This window comes from Drosophila subobscura, chromosome dot, assembly GCF_008121235.1.
Source record: "Drosophila subobscura isolate 14011-0131.10 chromosome dot, UCBerk_Dsub_1.0, whole genome shotgun sequence".
Lineage (NCBI taxonomy): Eukaryota > Metazoa > Arthropoda > Insecta > Diptera > Drosophilidae > Drosophila > Drosophila subobscura.
This window is the reverse complement of record NC_048535.1, coordinates 842,528-857,955: the sequence shown is the minus strand read 5'-3', so window position 1 is coordinate 857,955 and position 15,428 is coordinate 842,528. Positions and strand designations below refer to the sequence as shown.

Below are 15,428 nucleotides of genomic sequence, written 5' to 3'. Positions count from 1 at the left end.
TACATAAAAAATAGTATTGCTGCACCTCATCACTTTCAAAGCTTTTGAGACACTTCCCATCTTTCAAATTAAACAAGTAATCACTTTGTGAATAGATTGGAAGGTATGAAATACAAACGAGAAAAAACCACATAACATTTGCATTCCATCTTCTAGTTTTTCATGATTTTTGACAAATAGACATGAAATCTGCTGTTCAAAAAAATAGTAATAGTGGGTAAACATATTTTATAAAAATTTAAAAATATTTTAAAATAGCGGCGCTCTTTTTTTGGAGCGTTGAATAAATCATTGCTTGGTACAGTCGTGGAGACCTAAGAGTTGAACTAAAGTCAGTTATAATGGAACTTAAAACTTAATTGAAGATGCTCTTACTATTGTAATAAACAATTTTTACTAGAAGAAGAACCCTGAAGACTGGTCTTTTATGCGAAAAACGTATCTTTTAGAGGTTGGTCGAAGGCAAACCAATCCTTCGATACCCTCAAAAATTAGGAAAAACGAGAAGGGACGTGTGAGACGCTTCTTACGCGTCACAACTTTTATACCCGGCACTCAGTACTACATCTGCACTTCAGCGGTTATTTGTCAAATTTTTTCTTCATCTGTCATCTACATCAACAACACCACTCACGCCAACACGCTCCTTTAGCTCGCCACCCTCCCCTAGAGACACGCACTGTAGAGTCATGGCAGAGTCGCGGCAGAGAGACGGCAGAGGCAGAGACGTGTCAGGGGCAGAGGCCATAAACTGCGCAAAACAGAGTGTGAATGAGAGAATATATAAAAAACAAATATAAGCTGCGGAGCTGGGTGGGTTTAGCCACTGCAAATTAATTTCTTTATTGTGGCTATATTAATGATCCAATTGGATCCCAATTTGGTGATCTGATAGATATGGTCATTCCCTACGGAATGGCGTTTTCTTTTATCTTCAAAATTGTAGATTTGAGAGGTTTTCGCCCTTTTGGCGGGGCTCATTTTTTAAATACACTTGTAACAGTGTGAGCATACAGAAGTCTGAATGCAAAATTTGGTGGCTCTAGCTCTTATAGTCTCTGAGAACTAGCCGACAAACAAGACGGACGGACGGACAGACAGATATGGCTCAATCGACTCGGCTATTGATGCTGATCAAGAATATATATACTTTGTGGGGTCGGAAACGTTTCCTTCTGAGCGTTACATACAACCGTTATTCCCCACAAATACAATATACCCTATTTACTCTTCGAGTACCGGGTATAAAAATGTATATCGCTCTGTCAGTTATCTGATAGTTAATAGACACCTGATTACTTATTATAAAGAAGTCCACGCAAGAAGTCCAAGAAAGCTACGCGCTTCGTAATACGACACATGGGTGCACGACTTAAGTTACCCAAAACCCATGTGGTCGGGTCTGTATCAGACTGAAGAAAAATACTCATCTATCATCTAAAACAGTCAGGAAAGCTTGCTAGGAAATGATTTTTATCGGAACAAATCGACGTTTTACATTCTACAGCTCAGTCCCTGGACCGAAATCTCATATTTAACAAATCTATTATTAGTTTTCACAATTGGTTTAAGAATTATTGGCTCAAATACTAATAAAGCGTTTGAAGGACCTTAATGACCAATTTCAGGAGGGTATGACGAAATTGATTAAAATCTATATATTAAAACTTAAGGAACAATTTGAGATTGGTTTTTTTTTTATTTTATAAAAAACTACTACTTATTTTTATGAACAGCAGTATTTATGGGGATGACTGCTAATGTATCGAATTTATATTGCTGACATTCCAGTCTATTCAAAAAGGTATCACTTGTTTAAATTGAAGGATTGGAAGTGTGGCAAAAAAAGCTTTGAAAGTCGTGAGATGCGGCACCACTATTATTATGAACAAAGCTGTATGTACAAATGTTGTACATGTATATACATATGTATGTACGAATGTATGTATGTATGTATTTATGTATGTACATATGTATGTACATACACATGTATAGATATTTGTTATCGACTTAGTTTGTAACCTAATGAAGAATATAGATACTTTATTGGGTCGGTCCTGGTATCCTGGTACCAAATCTTTAATTAGGGTTTAATTAAATACAGATCTAAATCCCGAATCAGGCTATCAGGATATCGCACCGGTTAATAACCGACGACGCATTCTTTGGCCTTCCATTGGCCAGCCAATCACAGCTTCCTCTGAGACTACTTTGTTGTATGCCTTGCTTGCCCCACCACCACCACCTCTTAACGATTCTGTCATCGTCCAATTAAACCCCAAAGTCTATACAGAGGGTGGTTGCTCGTGACGTGGCGACAACCACAGGACGATTAATTAGTGACTATTTTTGGTTCCCATCAAATCGTTATCAATTGCTTGCCATTGGCTACGGCATAATTAAAACTCCCCACTTGGGAATGGATGTGATTTGATGGATATATTTTGACATATTTTGAAATGAGTGCACAAATGATTTAATTATGTTTATTCAAAAAAAAAACGAAGCATACACTAATTACATAAAGAGAATGTACCTTACAATTAAGTTAACTTTAAAAAAATTTAACATAAATAAATTTCAAAGTCAACCTAATCTTCTTAAAATTGCTCAGAACTCAAATGTATGTATTTTATGTACCTAATATGCACGTACATATGTATTTAGATGGCGTATTATAATAGTCTCTAATTAATCGTCCTGTTGTTGTCGCCCATATGTATTTATAAGTATATGAACATACTTATGTACATATGTTCATATATGTAAATCTATCCATTCAAATCGCTACTCGATCTACTATCGAAAAACATTCAACAAGCGAAACTTTAGATGTGTGCCGTCCGTTTATGTGTGATAGGCCTATTTGGGGTGACATACATACATATGTATGTACATATACTTTGAAAGAAAAATAATACAAAAAGGGACACGAAACCTTTATTGACCGTAAAGATAAAAGCAAGCACTAACATTACAAAATGAGGAGTAGGTGTCAAAATGCACGCACAAAATACCCCCCCACACACACACACACGACACATAAACACTACAAAACAAGCTATGGTCAAGAATGCGATACAACATACATACATATGTATGTATGTACATGTATTTATGTACATACTATGTACATCATCGCATGTAGGACGAACAACTCTGCAACAATTTGACCCACTCACCACGCGCCGCACGCTATTTGCCACTCACGTGAGTTGATGACCCACCTGACGCGCTCACCAAGGGCCATGGCCCGCAAGACAGGTACTGCTCGTGGATATATGTACATATGTATGTACATATGTACTCGCAGTTAAAGCCGAGGCCAAATGAAGTAGCACATTTGTATGAATGTGTGCAGTGCCAACAGTGATCTAATGGAATAAGAGTGATTAGAAGCTCAAGTGAACTATGCACATACATATTTACATATGCATATACATATGCATATACATATGCATATACATATGTATGTACATATTTATATACATATGTATGTACATATTTATATTAACCAAAATAAATTAAATTGAAACCTAACCGATATACATATACTAGTTTGCTATCCACATAAATTAAGTAAAATGTTTAACTCAGATCATAAAAAGGTATGAGTATATTTATGTACATAGTTCATACATACATACATACATATGTATCCATATGATCATGTAACATTTGTATGCGACATGTGGTAGGCACAACCCTCTGGAAAGAAACAAGTCGAAGGTGGTCCCAAAAAATTTGGTTTAACAAAGAATTGGACTGATATTTGTTCCTATTGTACTGACGGGGCGGTGTAGATCCATTCATCCATCCATATGTACTTGGAGCGAATTGAAGGCTGTGCCAGCCCTGTGCTCTGCACCAATTAAAATACTCGGAATGCTTATAATATGGGAACGTTAATTAAAGCATTTTCCAAGGGGGGCAGGCGCGGGCGCACAGCTCTCATTTAAACGACCAATCAGAAGATGCTCTGAGGCCCCAAAGACCGTGCTGGTTGCGAAATATTCAACGCACATCGCAAAGAGCTCCTCACTCATACTCACACTCGCACTCACACACACACACATAAACACACCTACGCTCTGGATCTGACTCTGAGTGCGATTTATGTGCCACTTTCTGAGCACAAGTTCGAGTGGGTGAGAGATGATGAGTTGGTTGAGGATGGCTGGCTAACTACATTCTATATACATGTATTTGTATATATGTATGTATGTACGTACAGTGAGAGCGACAGAGTGTGGAGCGAAAACCTTGTGTGCATGTACACACCTACATAGCCAAAAGTATGCATGGGAGCATGCATATATATGCACACATCCATACATTCATATGTATGTTGCATATGAGGAACAAGCGCGCACACAAAGCTCAACATACATATGTACATATACATACATATATATATATACTTATGTATGGATGCATTCACATTCATATTCGCTTAGAGTACACCTAATGGCTGGCAATTATGGACATATGTACATGTTTTTGCATGTGTGTGCACATGTATGTAGTATCTATATGTAAGTATTTATGGACGCTATGCAGATTTTGTATGGCCAGGGCAGCCAGACTGTCTGAGAGTCGAAGTCGAGGAGTGGAGTACATTTTTACGCCACGCCTATTCAGCGCAGAGCAGAGCACAGCATCGCACTCCACTCATTGACGCGCACAATGCTCAGCACAGGATTAGTATGGGATGGGATGGGGTTTAAGGTTTAGGGTTACCGAGCAATAGCAATGAACGTCATAAGCAAGCTACGCGAGTGCGACTGCGAGAGAGCAGAACGGAAAGCCACGGCGGGGCAGCATTTTCAGCATTCAACAAAAACAATGAGCACGACTAAATCATTGCCACCCATACTCCATCTCGTTCACGCCCATTTAACTGGTTGTGCATATATGTACGTACATATATATGCATGTAGATATATATGCAAGCTCAACTGCACTCACACAATGGACAGAACGAGACAGACAGAGAAGCGACAGAGCGGTTAGGTGAAACAGAGAAAGAGGCTGAGAGCTGGGGACAGAAACTAAGATAAGATGAAAGAGCAACCAGAGAAGAGAGACTTTTAATTTAATTAGTATTAACAAACAAATTCAAGAGAGTAGACAGACTGACTGGCAGCGGTAAAGAGAGCGGAGCGGAAGAGAGCAAAGAGAACTTCATCATTGTCAATGAGAGAGCGAGGCGAGCCAAATTGCTTAACTCTTCGGGTCTCTCTCACTACCCTCTCTTTAAAAACAGTTTTGCCGACTGAGAAATTCGCTTTTCTCGTACGAGCAACAACAAAACGAAAACAGGTTCCCCCTCACCCAACACACAAACAACCTTAGTTCATTGAGCAGAGGGAGGTGGGTGGTGGGTACCTAAGGGTTCGGTTCGGCTGTGGGTTCGTATTGTGCTCAAGTTCCAGCAGATTCGCTGTTCTGTTAATTCTCTTTTTGTCGCATTTTGTATTGTTTACCCCTTTCTTTGTGTGTGCGTTCGTGTGTCTTGTCAGTGTGCATAGAATTACAGTTTACAGTATACACACACACACGCTCGTCTATCAGCGGCTTTGAGCTGGGAGATGAAAGGAGACAATGTGGCGGCTCAACGAGACGGACCCGAAACCAACATCGTCGTTCATTTTCGTATCGTGTTCATGCACCCCACTCCCACACATCACACCAACACCGACAGCCCAGCGACCATAGAGACTGTGACTACAAATATAATGTAAATAAATAATTTATACATAATGCGCTGCGCTTAGCTTTCCTGCTGCTGTGTCCCTTTCGCGCATGTTTTCGACGTACTCTTCGTCACGTCTCTTATGGCAACGCAACTCAGGAAAGCAAAACGCTCAGACTTGTGGGTGTTGGTGTTTCGTGCCGTGGCTGTGACTGCGGCTGTGGGAGCGAGATAGACTGAGTAGAGTGGAGGAGCAAATAAGACAGCCCCACGCTTCTCGGCCGCTCAAGTTTGCGAGGGGGATAGGATGAGTACACAATTACTCGAATATCGCGTCTGGTCTGTCGCCGTCACGCAGGACATTTCTTGTTCTCTTTGTTGCAATATTTCCTTCATACTTTGCTACTTAAAGATTTTTTTCCTCGTTCCCACAATTTTTTGTCTCATTTCGGAACAAAAACCACCCTCACCTTCGTCTACACTTTGTATGTACATAATGTACATATTTCCTTTTTTATTCATTGTCGTCGGTCGCAATCCTTGTACATATCTATTTAGCAAAGGTGATGATGTGTACATGCACATTTATATGCATGTATACATGTATTTGTGTGTGTAAATGTACATACATAGATACGTACGTACAATATGCCTGCAGCAATGAGGTACATATGTATGCACATACACATATGTATGTATGTATCATGTACATATGTATATTTGAATGAGGATTCTTATGGTAATCATTTTCAAAAGCATGAAATTGGAATTGGACATAGACACCTTGTCGGACATACAAAAAATCATGGCCATGGTAAATAAGAATATACGGTACATACATACATACATAGATAAGTTGAGCTTGTATATGAAAAAGGTAATTATTTCCCCATTAAAATAAAAATCACACCCAAACCCACCCAAGCAACATATGTTCATACATACATACGTATGTACATATGTAAGTACTAGTTATGTACACATGAAAAGGCGGTATGTACTTCAACTGAAGATCAGAATATTCCTACTGATGTCTGCTGTTTAGCCCCTTCTACACCACCCACGTTCAACACCCCCAACCATCACACCCACAAACCCACACGCCAACCAAAATCAGATATATGTATGTATGTACATATGTATGTACATATGTACAATCTACCCAAATTCAGAACCCCACCCCACCCACTGTTGGCATTCAAAAAATCTGAGACGAAAGGCTCGAGAAGACGAGCAGAACAGCATTCATTTGCATGTACGGTGTACATCAACCACCCCATTTTACACACACACATTCATAGCGAGTAACAGTTACTTGAACAAGAACGATACACACTCACTCATACATACAAACATATGTATGTATACGGAGCAGAAATTTCGTTTCTTGTTTATTGTATATTTGAGTCGCATTTTTTTATATTTTAATTTCGTTGCTCGGAGTTATCGATTTTTGCGCCTTTTCCGTTGCTATTTGCTTCCTTTCTGTTCGTTTTGGGGTCTGGTCTGGGCAGCAGCCCACAAGAAGTTGTGGGGTGGTGTTTTGCTCCGCGTAAAAGAGGACCTGGTTGAGGGATGGTTGAGGATGATTTTTCGTGAATATAATAAGCATTCACACATACATATGTACATAAGTAAGTACATCTATTCATAAGTATATAGTTGTATATACATATGTACCTTTTAATATTTATTTGTCTAGGTACATGCATATAAACCTACACATGTACATATGTATATATATGTACATACATACATATGTATGTGTATGTACGCCAGTACGACAATTAGTAGGGGTCAAATCTACAGAGAGTAAATTTGTTTATTACCATTTGTATGTATGTACATACGTACAAATGTAAATATTTATGAATTAGTATTTATGTACAATATAATATACGTAATGGACATACATATAAGCATGTGATTAATGAAAGACGCCGTAGGGATATAAAAAGTTCAGATTTGCATCCATATGTACATATGTATGTATGTACATACATATGTAGGTTTAATACGAGAAAAGGTGCAAGTGTATTTACTCTGTACCATATACAAAATAAATCTCTCATTTAATTGGTTCTACTGCAACCACACATGTACCATAGATAATACATATTTTTATGTATGTGAAACGAGACGGAGCGCTCGACTGACAGAATGAGAAACTCAGAACAGACAGTGTGCGGTATATGTAAGTACATATGTGTACATACATACATACATATGTACATACATGAATATGAACGTGCATGAACTGTCTGTGGTGTATGTGTGGGCTTAATTGGTTGGATTTGTAATTAACATTTGCCGAGCCGAGAGTCGCTTCCTCCCCTTTTGCGTGTGATGTGGGGTGGTGGGCTAGCGACGATAACGAATCACGTACTCCGAGGCGACCCATAGCCAGTAATAATAACGCCAACGAATGGGGTGTGGAGTGCTGGGTGTGGGAGTATGAAAGGCAGCAATTAACTCTACTCTGCTCATCACACTCACACCAAACACCACCAGCACCACTCAGAATAAGAAGTGACAGAAGTATATTTTAGCAGGAACGGAATGGAAAGGGGTCGGGTGGCTGGGGAAGGGAATCCAATGATAGCAGCAACACACACAACTGTTGGGAAGGGGATGGATGGATGCGAATGTGGATAGCAGGTGTGGAGAAGGAGGAGAAGATGAGGACCGACCAATCATGTCGCGCGTTGGTGTCGCGCACTGTTGCTTTACTCTTCTGTTTCTACTGCCCTGGCAGCATCTGAGATTGAAAATGAGATTGTGAAAAAGAAGAGAGAGAGAGAGAGAGCGGGGAACTAAAGCTCGTTTTAGTCATTGTTTTTGCTGTTGGTTTTGCTTAATTACTCGGCCAACTTCGGATCGGTTCGGTTCGTTTCGTTTCGTTTTGACACGAACCGTGCTGAATTGTCATTGGCTAATTAGAGTTAGTCTGCTGTTAATTATGTGGGGTCGAAGGCCTTTAGCCATCAAAGTGATTTTAATTGGTGAGGAGCCAAATAGACAAACATAACATCCCATCCGAGAGAACGAACTCACTCACCTGCTGTCCTCGGGGTACTGTATGACGCGTACGGAACGGGTTGGTTGTCAGCTGTTCTGATTCTCTTAGTCTTCCCTGCAGCACATTCGCTTCAAAGAGGCATTGCGCAGCTTCAACGCTTTGAATCGATGTTTTTATTCATTTTGTTGTTTTCCGTGTGAAGTGAATTTCGAATTGTATTTTATTTAGGGGTTGTGTTGTGGCATTGGTTGCATAGACCATCGACGATAGTTAGTGGCTTTTAAGTAGTCGTACTAGTTTTGTACTATTTTATGTTATGCTTAATATTATAGGAACTTCTGAAACGAGCGTATTTAAGCGTGGACGAGTTTTTAAGATTGGCCTGCAGCACCTGGGGACGGTTCAGTTTACAAATCTATATGTATTCCTCCTCGTTGGGTCGAAACAACAACACAATTCATACAAAAGGACTACATACATCCACATGTATGAATGCATGAATTTGCGGAAAAACATCAGTTTGGGATTGATATTTTGGGCTCTCATGTATGCGAATTATTGATGGAGGGAGGAAAGTAATGCAAGAGGCAGGATACTGAAGCAGGACATTAGGGGAGAGATCGCAACAGAGCGGCTGCCCGAAACAGGATCCGGATCCGAAACACATACATACATACATATGTACATGCGATTGAGGGTGTAATTGCCGTGACCTGTGACAGGTGAGAGGGATCAGGCGGCAGGTGAGCAACCTGCTGTTGCCAATCGACCAACATAGGGGTGCTTGGTGTGGCAACAGGAAGGTCCCGAATGAGAAGAATCACTCAATGGTTAAGAAGGAGAATGAATTTATAATTCATACGCGATGCAGAGAAAAAATGATGGAACTGAATATTCTTGAATATCCTTCATACATACATACATATATACTCGTACATACACATGTATGTATATGAACATATGTACATATGTAGAAAATAGCACGAATGTATGTATATTTATGTACATATGTATGTATGTATGTATGTATGTACATCTTCTCATCTGTATATACTATATAGGGGGTACTCGTTTTCATATGCTGCTAGTGTGTGTGAGCGCGTCTGAGCTTAGACAAGAACGAGAGTAAGCGAGCAAGTGAGCAAGAGGGCAATCTAATTTGCCAAGGCTTTTTTTGCTTTTTTGCATTTTTAATGTCAACACTGTTACTTTACTCCTATTTGGCGTCTTATAACGAGAGACAGTTGTCTCTTTTTTATGCATGCATTCGCGGACATACATACATACACACACACACACGCACAGCTACTCAAAATCCCGCACTTTTCGACATTCAATGCTCTCACCCCTATGCAGACACAAAGCAGGGCCCGTGAGAGAGAGAGAGAGAGAGAGAGAGAGAGAGAGAGAGAGAGTGAGTGAGCGATATAGAGTCCTTTTGCATACACTCTTTTCTCTCCTCTCATCGTTCCACGTGCTCATTATTCTCTCGCACCCTTTTCTTGTTGCTGCCAGTGGGTATGTGTGCCCGCTATGCAATTAAAATATAAAAAAAGCTACTCCTTGCCACATCCGCATTCTCATCTTAGTTTGATTGAAATTAAGTATTTTTGTTGCATGAAAAACATATGTACATAAATAGACCGATCATTCCTGGATTGATTTAGCGACGGGCCCTGACCTGATCGTTCTTACTAGAATGTCCCGATAGTTGCACACACACGCACATTCTTAAGCACACAACACCTATGATGCCATGTGGTGAGGAATAAAACGGAATTGAAGGGGTGAATGCTTTGCGATGCTAAGGATTGGGTTTGTTAGGTGCGGGTATCCCTTTCTGGGAACCGGCAATCCCTTTAGTCCTGTATCGAATCGGATAAAATCGAGAAGTATGGCCACTTGAAGGATTTATATGTATGTATGTATATTCCGGCGCTTCGGATGTATGTATGTACACAGAGAGAGATACAATCTGAGCACTTTTTATCCTTAGAAATGTTTTGTTGTTTTTTGTTCACTATTAAATATAGCACAGATCGGTGGCGATATGTGTAGAGAGGTACATATATGTACATATTCAGGTAGAGACATGCACGGTCACGGCGGCGGCACCTTCGTTCCAAACACACACACTCACACAAATACACAACACACTCGCGCTTTTACACTGCATAGATATGGAAGTGGAATAACAGTATCTACACATTTACAGCACAGGCAATAGTATTATATTCCGTTCGAATTTTCTTGCTCTGTTTTGTGGTCGGACACTTCGACTCCGCGGCCATTTCAGCGGTTTCACTCTTGTCCTTTTGTCCTGGCTTTCACGAGCACTTGTTTTTAAATGTTTCGCACAGATTTTCAATCGTTTTTACTAACTGGCTGCTTTGGAGTACGCGGTACGGTTAGCTTAGGCTTAGAGCCGTCTAGCGCATTCACATTCAACTTCCAGACAAATCACAGTAACAGTCCAGTCCCAGTCAGAGGCACGGCAACTTAGAACAGAACTCACCATCCGACCCGCATCCGACTCGTCCAACGGTTTTTTTTCGACAGTCGACAGAGATACAGATACAGATGCAGAGAGAGAAATGAGCGTTCCACGCGCTCGCTCTCACTCGTCGCTCTGTTACGGTTTGTTTGGGCAGAGGCAGGCAAGAGAATCACGTTGCTCTTTCTCTCTTTTGCATTAATCGGAGTGTACAACTATCCATAGGGTACGGCAAACTCAAAGATCATTCGGTGGCCAAAGGTGGTAGGTGGTGTGGAAAACAACTTTGGCCACCGAGGAGCGGAACGGCAGTACGTACCTTAGCGTGTTTACTTGCTGGTCCTTGCGCGGTGACATCCGCTCTTGCTCTCACGTACGTACTCTTTGGGCGGAATTGAGTCGGAATCGAAGCATGCGTACTGAAGAGAGTCTCAAGGTAATCTAATGGGGTAATTATTGCCACGCAGAGTGGTAATTACGAAAGAGGGAGACGGCGAAGAACTGATAAAACAATGTACCAATGTGGACGTCTCTCGCTCTCTCCCGCTTTTTCTCCCTCTCACACACTTCTTGAGAGTGTGCGTGCGTGTCTCGTGTGGGAGTAGCTTGGGAAATCATCCTTCAATATTTTCTTGTTCATATGTACATTCATACATATGTATGTACATAACTGCCGTCGGAACTTAAGGGTTTCAAGGACTGAAAGCTGAATGTTGGGAAGGGATTATTCGCTTGTGCAATATTCGCCAATCATTGGTTTAAAAAACCCTTTTTGAGGAAAATATATGTAAAAATGCTTCACTGCACTGTAGAACTATGCCAATGCATTTTCTGAATCCAACATTTTACTGTCCAGTGACCATTTTCCGAACATGACTGTAGAAATACACATTTATGTACACGCATACGTAGGTTGTTAGCTTTCTTTAAGATATCTCTTAGACGTTTTTCACTCAGGGACAAGAATAAATTAAATACATATTTATAATCAATTCAGTGGCGATCATGCCGTTTACCGCCTATTTTAACAGCCTGAGATAGATCCACTCCAGATCGGCGAGTAAAGTGAACTTATGCAGTCGAACTTTGTTCTCTTTGGTCTCTTGGCAACTTTCTGGCTGATGTCTGTAAATGTTGACATTATTATTTTTCTGGTGAAGAATACAGGATACATATGTACATACATACATATGTATACATTATCTACATTATTATATGTATGTAATGGCCCCACGTATTGAAAATATCATACTACATACATACATATGTACATATGTATGTACAGTTTTGGCGAAAATAATAGCACCGTGTCGTACAACAGTCTTTATTGTTTCAAAAAATGTGTTCCACACAAAATTGTTTGCACTTTGCAGTAATATAAAGTAGGTTGAGATGTCTCCTATCTGAGAGAAGTGTCCTTACTCTTACAATTTTGGGGGCTCTCAATAATGTAGGCAATTTTTCTAAAAAGAAGCGAAGTTGAACGGCAACACAAATAGCATCAAAAGTGGTATTTTATATCAACTTTTTCTTTTCCGAGCTTTTTGATATGTTATGTTTTTAATTGATATAATAATCGTCGGTTTAAATCGTTTGTAAACAGATAGTTACAAAATATTAGTTGTTATGGGCCGTCGAAAACACTTTAGGGAAGCAAAAAGCCGAAGGATCAAATCTTTAACTCCAAAAAAAGAAAGCTATCCTTATGTGAGGTAAATAGTAGGTTTTTCTCATCTAAAATGATTCGTAATGCTTTAAAACATGTTACCAACAAGAAACTCGTGAAAGAACTGACGCAATATCCCCCTTTCGGTTGAAAATGCTGGTTCCTGAGAGCAAGACGGGTCCTTTAAAATGAGCTTAAAATGGATCTTAAAAAATGTCCACAGATAGGCAACGCTAGATTTTAAAAGCTTAAAAGAATATAAATTAAGTGTTCGAAGTCTGAGAAAAAAATTCAGTTTAGCAAAGAAACCATGGGGAAAAGTGAATACAAGGTAGAAAAAACACTGGAGTTGGCCCAAATAAATATGGATATATGTAGATCAGCCCCAAGATATGAACTATTGTGGAAATCTTGGAGGAACAGTTAAATAATGCTTCTCTTATGAAATCAAGGAAAAAGCTTGATATTTGGGGGTCCTGCCAGATTTGTGGAGATGAATCCCCCAGGACAGACGCGAAAATAAGGTTACATTTTATGACAGGACTTTGAACCTTTTTTTTGTATGCCAAAAGCTTTAAAAACATTTTATTAACCTTTGAATACAATTAAAGTAAACTATAGTAATGAAAAAATGAAAGTTGTGACGCGTAAGAAGCGTCTCACACGTCCCTTCTCGTTTTGAATGATTGTTTGACTCTTTTAGTTGTGTCTAGTTATAACTTTCCGCATTTAGTTTTCGAATATTAGTGTAAAATGCGGCGTTTCTGGCCTGGTAACCGCGCAAAACCGGCTTCGGCTTGATGCAGTCATTGCATTTCAACGTCTAAATTAAAAATTATTATAAGAGAAAAGGAAAAATGTGATTATATGTACATGAAATGATGCTATGATATGATAATACCTACATTTGCATTTAAATACATGCAATATAACGTTATTAGTATCAGGATCTGAACAGTTTATGATATACTTATCCATAGCGTCTCATTTTGAAACCAGCTATTTTGGCTGATTGTCATTATTCTTATTCCAGTGAACCAAAAAATAATTTGTTTGTCTGTATGCAGGAAAATAACTACTCATGATGTATCTGATAAAAAGATACATATGTACATACAAAGCTATCAACCCACATAAAAGTGTGCAAATCTATATACATACATATGTATATATATAGATATGTATGTATACTTGTATACTTTCTTATTTACATACATGTACATACATTGTACATACAGACAACATTCATTTGTATACAATAGCTCGTAGCTTTAGTTTCATTTAAATAAAACCGAGTTCGTCATCAAGCGCCATTTTATTTACTGGCAAATCGGGAAAGAATGGAGCTGGAGCAGGTTGGTACCTCAGTGAACCAAGATGCGATGCGATGTGACACGATGCTCCACCCTTTGCATACACGAACAGACACACGCACACACACGCACACACACACACACACACTAACACATAAACACATCTGCACATGATCCTGCAGTCGGCGTCGTAATCGAATGCATATATTTTCATTTCGTTGGAAAAAGTCAGAACTGAAAGAAGGAACCAGCGAATAAGGCAGAAACGTAAAATTCGCGTCTGCGTTTACGCTTTTTAACTAGAAATGAATAAAACACGCATGCATGATGGGGTAGGAGTATGAGTTGGAGTAGGTGGGTAAGAGAATTGTGAAGGATGGGATGGGAAACGGCGGCTAGGTAAACCCCTTTTTTTGCCAACCACACTCCCTCTCTCATTCGCTCTTTTGCTCGCTTACTCTCGCTTTTACTCACTTGCCATGTACCCATGGATGTATGTACATATTTATGTAAGTATTTATGTACTACTACATATGTACATATGTATTTGGAAGTTTAAGTGATTGGGTTGGGAAGGCTCAAGGGGAGTCAGCATCCAACAGCTGTACCACTGACAGTCAGCCCCCAAGCTCCAGCAAAATCAGGCGACGATATATGTACATAGCAATGACGACGGCGACGGCGTCGTCAATTGCAAGGGCAGTGGCAGACAGAGAGTCCTCTCATGAGTTAGGTTTTGGTTTTTTTTTGTTTTTTTTAACAACAAGCCAGCATTTTTAACTCCTTCGAATTATATGTGTATGTATGTAATACATACACGAGCTCACACCAACGCCCCCACAAACACACAAACCCATTTAAATATGTATGTATATATGTATGTACATAATGCGAGTGTACGCGCATTTAAAGTTGTACGTACATAAATATGTATGTATATACATACATATGTATACTAGTATGCATGGGGATATACATATGTAACATGTGCATGAGCATGTACATATAAGTTTTCTCATTTCGCGGTCATGAGGCGGACACACATTCACACACAAGGGCCGCATGGGTTGGGGGGTGGGTGGGTGGTTTCTATTTCCTAGCTTCCTGACTGGTTGCTAGTAATGCAGAGGCTCTATCCCTCCATATGTCGGTTTGAGGCAGTTTTCCGTTTTAATTTCAAGTCCAAATCTGATTGGGAATGTGTGTGCTGCGTTGGTGCTTCCTTTCGGAGTACCTATGTG

The 15,428-nt window shown here is 39.7% G+C and overlaps 1 protein-coding gene across 5 annotated transcripts in view; it reads right to left on the bottom strand.

Moving 5' to 3' along the window:
- Positions 1 to 11,290, bottom strand: part of LOC117902914 (zinc finger protein 2) — a 47,140-nt gene extending 35,850 nt beyond the window's left edge. For 4 of the 5 annotated variants that reach the window (XM_034814484.1, XM_034814487.1, XM_034814486.1 and 1 more), the window contains exon 1: positions 8,754 to 9,105. The gene's annotated coding sequence lies outside the window, so the exon portion shown is untranslated. Of the gene's footprint in view, positions 1 to 8,753; positions 9,106 to 11,229 lie in introns of those variants that run through there. The other variant, XM_034814483.1, reaches the window with a different exon arrangement.
- Positions 11,291 to 15,428: the final 4,138 nt, after the last annotated feature.